The sequence below is a fragment of the Elephantulus edwardii genome, unplaced genomic scaffold, assembly GCF_000299155.1.
Source record: "Elephantulus edwardii isolate Elephantulus edwardi_28Jun2011 unplaced genomic scaffold, EleEdw1.0 scaffold00358, whole genome shotgun sequence".
NCBI classification, from domain to species: Eukaryota; Metazoa; Chordata; class Mammalia; order Macroscelidea; family Macroscelididae; genus Elephantulus; species Elephantulus edwardii.
In genome coordinates, this window is record NW_006400108.1 from 1,709,349 (window position 1) to 1,718,069 (window position 8,721).

The 8,721-nt window shown below is 43.8% G+C and overlaps 1 pseudogene; it reads right to left on the bottom strand.

Annotated features, from left to right (window-relative positions):
- Positions 1-4,687: 4,687 nt before the first annotated feature.
- The window catches only part of LOC102873229, a 29,715-nt pseudogene continuing 25,681 nt past the window's right edge, over positions 4,688-8,721 (bottom strand).

An 8,721-nucleotide genomic window follows, 5' to 3' on the forward strand; every position in this document is an offset into this window, starting at 1 on the left:
ATAGTCACTACGAGTTGTACTCAACTCAAAAGCACCTAACAAGAAGAACACCTGTTCTTGCTTGAAGCATTCTCTCCAGGGTTCTTCGTTGGGGTAGATAAGGTATAGGGTTCCAATTCTTTCTAGACTGGAATCAGAACTTTATAGGCAGCCTAACTTTATAACTTTAAATTTTTGTATAAGGAAACATTATAATTTATTAGATCTAACTCATTCAAAAATGTTCTAATTTAATGTGAGCCTGCTGTTGTTGTCGTGTGCCATGGAGTCACCTGAGACTTATAGTTACCCTATGTACAACAGCCCTAAACCCTGCTCTATCCTGTGCCAATTTCATTATCTATGACACATCTACCCCCCATTATCCCAGTCACTAAATCAATCCATTTCATAGAGGGTCTTCCTCTCCTGTGATGTCCCTAAACCCTCCGATGCATGATGCGCCTCTCCAAGGACTGGTCCCTCCTTGCAACATGTACAAAGTATGTCAGAAGAAACATCAGAATTCTTGCCTCCAAGGAGGAGTCTGGCTTTACCCTCTCCAGGACAAACCTGTTCATTCTCTTAGCAGTCCATGATATATCCAATGCTCCTCCAACATCACAGCTCACAAGCATCAATTCTCCTTCTATCATCCCTAGTCATTGTCTAGCTCTCTGATGCGTAGTAAATGATTGCAAAGACCATGGCCTGTATCAGGTGCACCTTAGTGTCCAAACTGACATAGTTGCTTTTCAGCACTTTAGAGAGGTCTCTAACTGTATACTTGTCTATTGCAATACATCTTTTCATTTCCTGGCTCTGGTGCCAAGAGTGTTGTTTTTGGAACCAAACAAACCAACACTGTGTACAATCTCAATCTCTTCACCATCCACCATGATGCTGCCAATTGGCCCAATGGTGAGGATCTTTGTTTTCTTGATATTGAGCCTCAATCCATACTGAAGGCTGTAGTCCCTGACCTTCCGCAGCAATCGCTTCAGGTCCTCAGTTTCAGCAAGCAGGGTTGTGTCATCTGCATAATGCAAATTGTTGATGAGTCTTCCTCCAATCCTGATGCCACATTTCTCCTCATAGAGCCCAACCTCCTGTTTAATCTGTTGGGACACATCCCTGGCGTGCACCCTTCCTAATTTTGAACCATGCAGTGTTTTCCTGCTATCTTCTGATGACTGGTGCTTCCTGGTCCAAATATGCATTTCACACTAACACGATCAATTATTCAGGGATTCCCACTCTTTTCAGAATTAGCCACAGTTTGTTATGATCCACACAGTCAAATTCCTTTGCATAATAAATGAAACACAGATAGACATTCCTTTGGTACTCCCTGCTCTCAGCCAAGATCCATCTAACATTGGCTATAATATTCCTAGTACCACAATCCCTTCTAAACCCAGCCTGAACTGGTATTTCTCTGTTGATGTGCTGTTCCTGTAGTTTTTGGATAATCTTCTGCAGAATCTTGCTTGCATGTGATATTGTTGTGCTACAATTGCGAGTCCCCCAAGGACCACCAGGGAGCTGAATCAGATGCAAGAGTATGAGGGGCTTTATTGTAAGCTCGAGCTAGGTCTCCACACACGCACCCCAATGCAGAGGCAGTGCAGGGTCAGTTGGGGGCTGGGAGATATAAGGGGATTGGGGAACTTGTGTGGGAAGATGGTGGCGACGCAGAGCAATTGACTAATTTGAAAATGAGCAGGTTCATTAGCAATGGTGCTAATATTTGGTGTACTATGATTGGAGTAAGGACCACACAAGAGGAGCTAGTGTTATTTCCTTGTTGCTGAGGTAATTTCAGTGGACTCAAGAAAAACACGAACAAAGACTTAAGATGACAGCTAGACTGAAGGCATATGAGGTGTGTGTGTGTGTGTGTGTGTGTGTGTATATATATATATATATAATTCTAACATTCCCCCCCTTTCTCTTGGTTATTGGAAGACCTAATCATAGGTCCTCAGTTTCCTGCAGTTTAGCTGCACATACTGAGATCTGAGAACCATTAGTTGAATGGCTCTGAGACGTTCGTACATGAAGGCAAGTAATTTATTTAGAATGCAAGGTCCAAAAGTTAAAACTAATAATAGTAGAATTATAGGCCTGGCGAGAGCAGATAGCAGTGTGGTTAACCATGGAGACCAGTTGAAGAGGCTTTCATACAAGTTTTGGTTCTGGCTTCTTATTTTTGCCCTTTCCTGTAGGTGGCTTCAAACTACAGCCAAGCTATTCTGTACAACTCCTGAGCTATTTGCATAGAAGCTACCTTGTTCTCCTAAAGCCTGGCATCATCCTCCTTGGTGTAATAATAATAAGTCTAGACCTTGTATGTTTTGTAATATCATCTCAGCCAAGGAATCTAAAGATTGCTGTCAGTGATGAACAGATTTTTCTAGCTCAGCTAAATCAGCATCAACGGCCTCAGTTAATGCATTAAACTATTGGTTGCTTCGTACTAGAGTATCTGTACCTGTTCCTACCTCTGCTGCTACTCCTTTTCCTATAAGGAGAGTTAAGAGAGAGGCTGACACTCCAAAGTCTTGTTTGACTCGGAGTTGCACTTGTTCTGTCCGCACCTCAAAGAATGGGGATGTTGATGCATAAAGGTAATACACCTGTGGAAAAAGACACATAGAGTGGTGTTATCTAATACTTGGGGGTGTATGCAGGGGGTGAGCCCTGAGGTACATGCAAACCATGTCCTTTTTGGGGGTATGAGGTAGGACAAACCTGTAGCAATTATGGTTTGGTTACATAAACGCCTGAAATGTGAAAAAGTTTTCAAGGTTACCTTGTTCCCTCGGACACATGGGCCTGAACCAGTTACTTCTTGTATTGTTAGAACAGAAGTTCGTCCCCAGGTGAAACTGGCTTCTGTGTTGTTGGATATTTGACCTGATACTACCCATCCAGTATAGAAGTAGGGGTAGAGGGTCTAGGCAGAGCCAGCAATCTTCTTTGGTTAAGTTCGGAGTGGTTAAGAGATCATGAGTGAGGTTTAGGGTGGTGTAAACCATTCAGTTTGGCCTATAGGGGGGAGCCTCAATTGGTGAGACGTTTGGGGGAATCTTAGTAATATCAAGATTTAAAGCAGCTTGAGTAAGGGTAAGACTACTTGGAGTGAATTTAGGTTTATGGGTTGTAGTCAGTGGAGCTGCAGGCCTAACTGCAACTGGAGGTGGAAATATTAGTTGGTTTTGGATGGAGAATAGAAAGCCCATGTGATGGCCGGTGAGCCAGAGACAAATGTCCCATGTCTTTCCTCCTAACCAGTTCTCTGTTCTACCCTTGGAGGTAAGTTGAATAGAGATTGGATTTCTTTTGTTTGGACTGGTTCGGTTATTAGTCCGGGTTAGGGTGATTAAGTCATTATTTTGTTGTGTGACCCATGGGGAAATAGTTTCACAATCCCAAGTGGGAAGAAATAATCTTCTGTGCCTCTGAACTTTTCATAGTTCCCAGTCCCAGGGCACACATAAAAGGTTTGCTGTCTTAGATTTTGGTGCTGGCAGTTGGCTTTATACCGAAGGTGTTGCAGTCTACACATCTACCCTTACAGGGCCGTGGCTAGGTTCTGACTTACCCTGAACACAAAAGCTGATCCATTGTCTGAACCTATCATCTGAGGAAAACCATACCTGGGTAAGATGTCTTCAAGTAGTCTCTTTGCCACAGTCTGAGCTGTCTCGTGTTTAATGGGAAGGGCTTCAGTCCATCCTGAAAAAAATATCTACAAATACTTATAAGTATTTATAGCTATAGAGTCCTGGTTTTACCTCACTGAAGTCTATTTCCCAGTAGGCTCCAGCTCATCATCCTCTCAGGTGCACACCGGGGTTTTGAGGGTTTTTAGTGGTGTTGGTGAGTTGACAAGCTTTGCATCCATTAACAATCTGATCGATCTTAACGTTTACATTTTTAATTTTTTTTTTTTTGGCATGACATACTAGGTCCTGCATTTTTTGGAGGCCCATGTGGGAAGCTCAGTGTATTTTGGTTAGGACCCGCCCTCCTAATTTTTCAGGAAGAATGAGCCTGTCATCTGCGGATTTCCACCAGCCATCTATGTACTGTACCATTGGTAACTTTTGTATCCAGCACAGATCTTCTTGACTATAGTTGGGGACCATGGGGAGGTTTGGGTCTCCCGGGTCTACTAAAGTGCCAGCCATAATTGGGTTGCTTTTTAGAGCTGTGTTTTTGGTGGCTTGGTCAGCCAGATTGCTTGTTGTCTCTTGAAATTGGACTATTGTCACGAGAGAATGTATAATTGTCAACTTTTTGGGAAGCCAAAGGGCTTTTAATAGGGCTAATATTTATTCTTTGTTTTTTACAGCTTTTCCCTCTGCAGTGAGGAGCCCCTTTTCTCTGTAAATGGCCCCATGTATGTGTGCCATGGCAAAAGCATATCAGCTATCTATGTAGATGTTTAGCCTCTTGTCCTTGTCCAAGATTAAAGCTTTGATAAGGGTGAGAAATTTGGCCTTTTGGGCTGACATACTGACCGACAGGGTTTCTGCCCATATAATTTCTTTTTCAGACACTATCACTGCCCCTGCATACCTTAGTTCATCCTGCATGAAACTGCTGCCATCCGTGAACCAGGTGACTTCAGCATTCAGTAATGGGGTGTCCATTAGATTGGGTCAGGTTCCATGTATCTGTACCAATATCTCAGAGCAGTCATGCGGGGGGCTTCTAGGTCCAGATTGAGTAGCAATGCAGCTGGATTCAGGCTGTGTGGTGTCTGAAAGGTGATCCTAGCTGGGTTTAATAACAAGGACCGATAATGTGTCATCCAGGCATTGCTGAGCCACTGGTCCAGGGTTGTTTTAGGACCCCTTCAATAGCATTGGGGGTGGTGACTCTCAGTTCTTGTCCTAGAGTTAATTTATTGGGATCTTTTAGCAGGAGAGCCACAGAGGCTATCATTCAGAGGCAATGTAGCCACCCTGCCTCTACAGGGTAACGTTTTTTGACAGATTAGCTACTGGTCAGCACCAGGGGCCTAGGGATTGGGTTAGGTTTCCTTTTGCTATGCCATTATCTTCATCAATAAATAATTGGAAGGGCTTGGTTACATCAAGTAGTCTCAATGCTGGGGCAGACAGGAAGGCCTGCTTTAGGGCCTCGAATGACTGTTGCCGCTCTTTGGTCCATATGAAGCCATCCTGTTCTTTTAATAGCTTCACAGAGGGGTCGTGTGATTTTCATGAACCCTGGAATCCACAGTCAGCAGGCTGAATCAAAGAACTCCCTTACCTGCCTGGTGTTCATAAGGACCAGAATTCTTAGGACAGTTTCCTTTTTGGCTTGTGACAGCCATCCTTTTCCTTCCCTGCAGATGTAGCCTAGGTATTTAACCTCTTTTTTACATATTTGGGCTTTTTTGCTGAGGCTCGATAGCCAAGGTTTCCTAGGATTTGTAGTAGCCATTTGGTTCTGGCTAGACAAGTTTTCTGATCCTTGGCTGCAACAAGTAAATTGTCCACATATTGTTGTTGCTGTTATTGTTATGTGCCATCGAATCGCTTGTGACTCATAGCGACCCTATGTACAAGAGCCCTAAATGCTGTTCTATCCTGTGCCAACCGGGCTGCCTCCAACACACTCATTCCCATCACGTCACTCACAGAATCAATCTATCTCATCGAAGGTCTTCCTCTCCTGCGCTGTCCTTTCACCCCCCAAAACATGATTTCCCCCTCCAAGGACCAGTCCCTCCTTGTAACATGCCCAAAGTATGTTAGACGAAGCTTCAGAATCCTTGACTCCAGGGGGCATTCTGGCCTCACTCTCTCCAGGACAAACCTGTTTGTTCTCTTAGCAGTCCATTGCATATTCAACACTCTTCTCCAGCACCACAGCACAAAGGCATCAATTCTCTTTCTATCATCCCTATTCAGGGAGTTGAACAGTGAATAGGGATGATGCCACATTCTTCCTCGAACAGCCCAGCATCTCGGATGATCTGTTCTCCATACAGATTGAAAAGGTATGGAGACAAAATACATCCCTGACAGACCCCTTTCTTGATTTTGAACCATCCAGTGTCTCCCTGCTCTGTTCTGACGACTGCCTCTTGGTCCCATTATAGGTTTTGCACTAGCACGATCAAATGTTTTGGGATTCCTGGGATTCCCATCTTCTCAGAGTCAGCCACAGCTTGTTGTGATCCACACAGTCCAAAGCCTTTGCATAGTCAATGAAGCACAGATAGACATTTTTCTGGTATTCTCTGCTTTCTGCCAAGATCCATCTTACATTAGCTATGATATCCCTAGTACCACGACCTCCTCTAAATCTAGCCTGCACATCTGGAAGTTCTCTATTTACATATTGTTCCAAACATTTTGGGATAATTTTCAGCCGAATCTTGCTTGCATGTGATATCACAAAGTCATTTCTAGATCTATCCTGAAATACAATGTGGTGAACGACAGGATAATATCCATACACATACAAGGAGGTCCAATGAATACCACTATCATTCAAATATATGCACCAACAACTAGAGCCAAATAGGAGGAAATAGAAGATTTCTACCACCTTTCGCAGTCAGAAATTGATCAAACATGCAATCAAGATGCATTAGTAATAATGGGCAACTGGAACACAAAATTTGGGAACAGGGAAGGACGATCAGTAAGTAGCTGGAAAACCTGGGCTCAGTGAGAGAAATGAGGCTGAAGATAGAATGATAGATAGAGTTCTGCATATTCAATGATTTATTCATTGCAAATACCTTTTACAAGAAACATAAATGCAGGCTATACACATGGGTTTCACCACATACTATAAGAAAGTTATTTGGGGATTACAGACACTGAACTCACCTAAATCTTCATTCAGGGCCTCATCGAAGACTGTTGGCGAAATATTTAAACCCATTGAGAGCCGATTCCAAGTTAGTTGTCCATTGATACCCTGGTCCGGGTCGGGTCGTGCCATTCTAAGACAAAGTAGTCCTGGCACTTGGGAGCTAATGGAAGGCTAAAGAACACAACCTTTAAATCCAAGACAGTATACCAAACATGGTCAGAAGGGAGACAACTGAGTAGGGTATAAGGATTAGGCACAGTGGGGTGTATGTCCATTACCCGTTTGTTTACCTCTCTTAGATCCTGCACAGGTCTGTAATCATTGGAATTTGGTTTTTTAACGGGTAACAGAGGCTTGTTCCAGGCTTACTGGCAAGTTCTCAGGACACCCACACTCATTAGGCACCTGATGTGAGGAGTTATTCCCATTTTTGCTTCCAGGGATATGGGATATTGATGGACCCAAACTGGGTCTGCCCCCAGTTTGAGTTCAACAAACATGGGAGGTCTATGCTTTGCTAAACCCATGCTGTCAGTTTCAATCCAGGCTGTTGAGGATCGATTGAGCCATGAGTGAATGTCTGCATCTGATGGTGCCATATTGTCATGCAGATGGTATTCATCTGCTTGGTTTAGTGTAATCACATAGATAAGTTTACCCATTTTATCTAATTCTTTAGTGCCTTCAGCCAAGAAATGGATCTGGGCCCCAACCTTTGTTAGTAGATCCTGTCCTAACAACGGTTAGGGGCATTCTGGGATTACCATGAATGAGTGGGATACCCGGCTCAGGCCAAGATCCACTGTTCTTTGTGTAGTCCATGAATATTGTTTAATTCTGGTTGCACCCTAAACCCATGATTTTTTGTTGGACAGTGGGCCAGCTGGTTGTGGAAGCACAGAGTGTTGGGCTCCAGTGTCTACTAGGAACTCTGTGGGATTCCCCTCCACTTTTAGAGTTACCCTGGGTTCGGGGAGGGGTACTGAACCCCGTCTTCCCTAATCACTTTCTTCTCTCATTATCAGGAGGTTAGTTTTTGATTTTCCTCTCTTGGAGAGGCAATTTTTGGCCCAGTGTCCCTCCTCTTTGCAGTAGGCACATTTATTTCTGCCTAGCTTGGGTTGGGTTATCTTTCGTGGGAATTCTCCCTGGTTTTTATCTTCTAAAGCCAATTACTTGAGGTGCCTTCACCTTTCTTCCAGCTCTGCAGTAGAAGACAGCAGAATTCTTGCTAAATTTTGGTTTTGCCTTCTTTCTGTTTGTATCTGCTTATCTTCAGCACTTTCCATGTTATTATAAACTTTCTCTGCCACAACTACTAAATCTTGGAGGCTTTTCCCTCCCAGCTTGTCAAGCTTTTGGAGCTTGTGGTGAATATCATAGGCTGATTAGTTAATAAAGACCATAACCACTGCTGCTTACTGTCACGGGCTTCTGGGTCCATAGGGGTATACTGGCAGAAGGCCTCCATTAATGGCTCGAGGAAGGCCACTGGGCTTTCCTCAGGTCCCTGACTGAGGCTATATATTTTGACAATGTTAGTAGGCTTGCGTGCTGCAGCCTTGAGACCTCCCAACAGAGCCTGGCGGTAACATAGGAGAAGCTCCTTACCTTCAGATGTGTTATAATCCCAATCTGGTTGGACCAAGGAAATATGAGCATCAATTTGCGCCTGATCAATGGTGGGAACCCCGGCAGGTCGTGGAACCAATTTGCTGGCCTCGATCTGAATCCTTTCCCACTCTTCAGTAGTGAATAAGACCTGTAACAGCTGTTGGCAGTCATCCCATGTGGGCTTATGGGTGAACAAAACCGTTTCAAAGAGGTTAATAAGGGCACAAGAGTTCTCTGAGAATTGTGCATTTTGAGATTTCAAGTTGTAGCGGTCACTAGTGG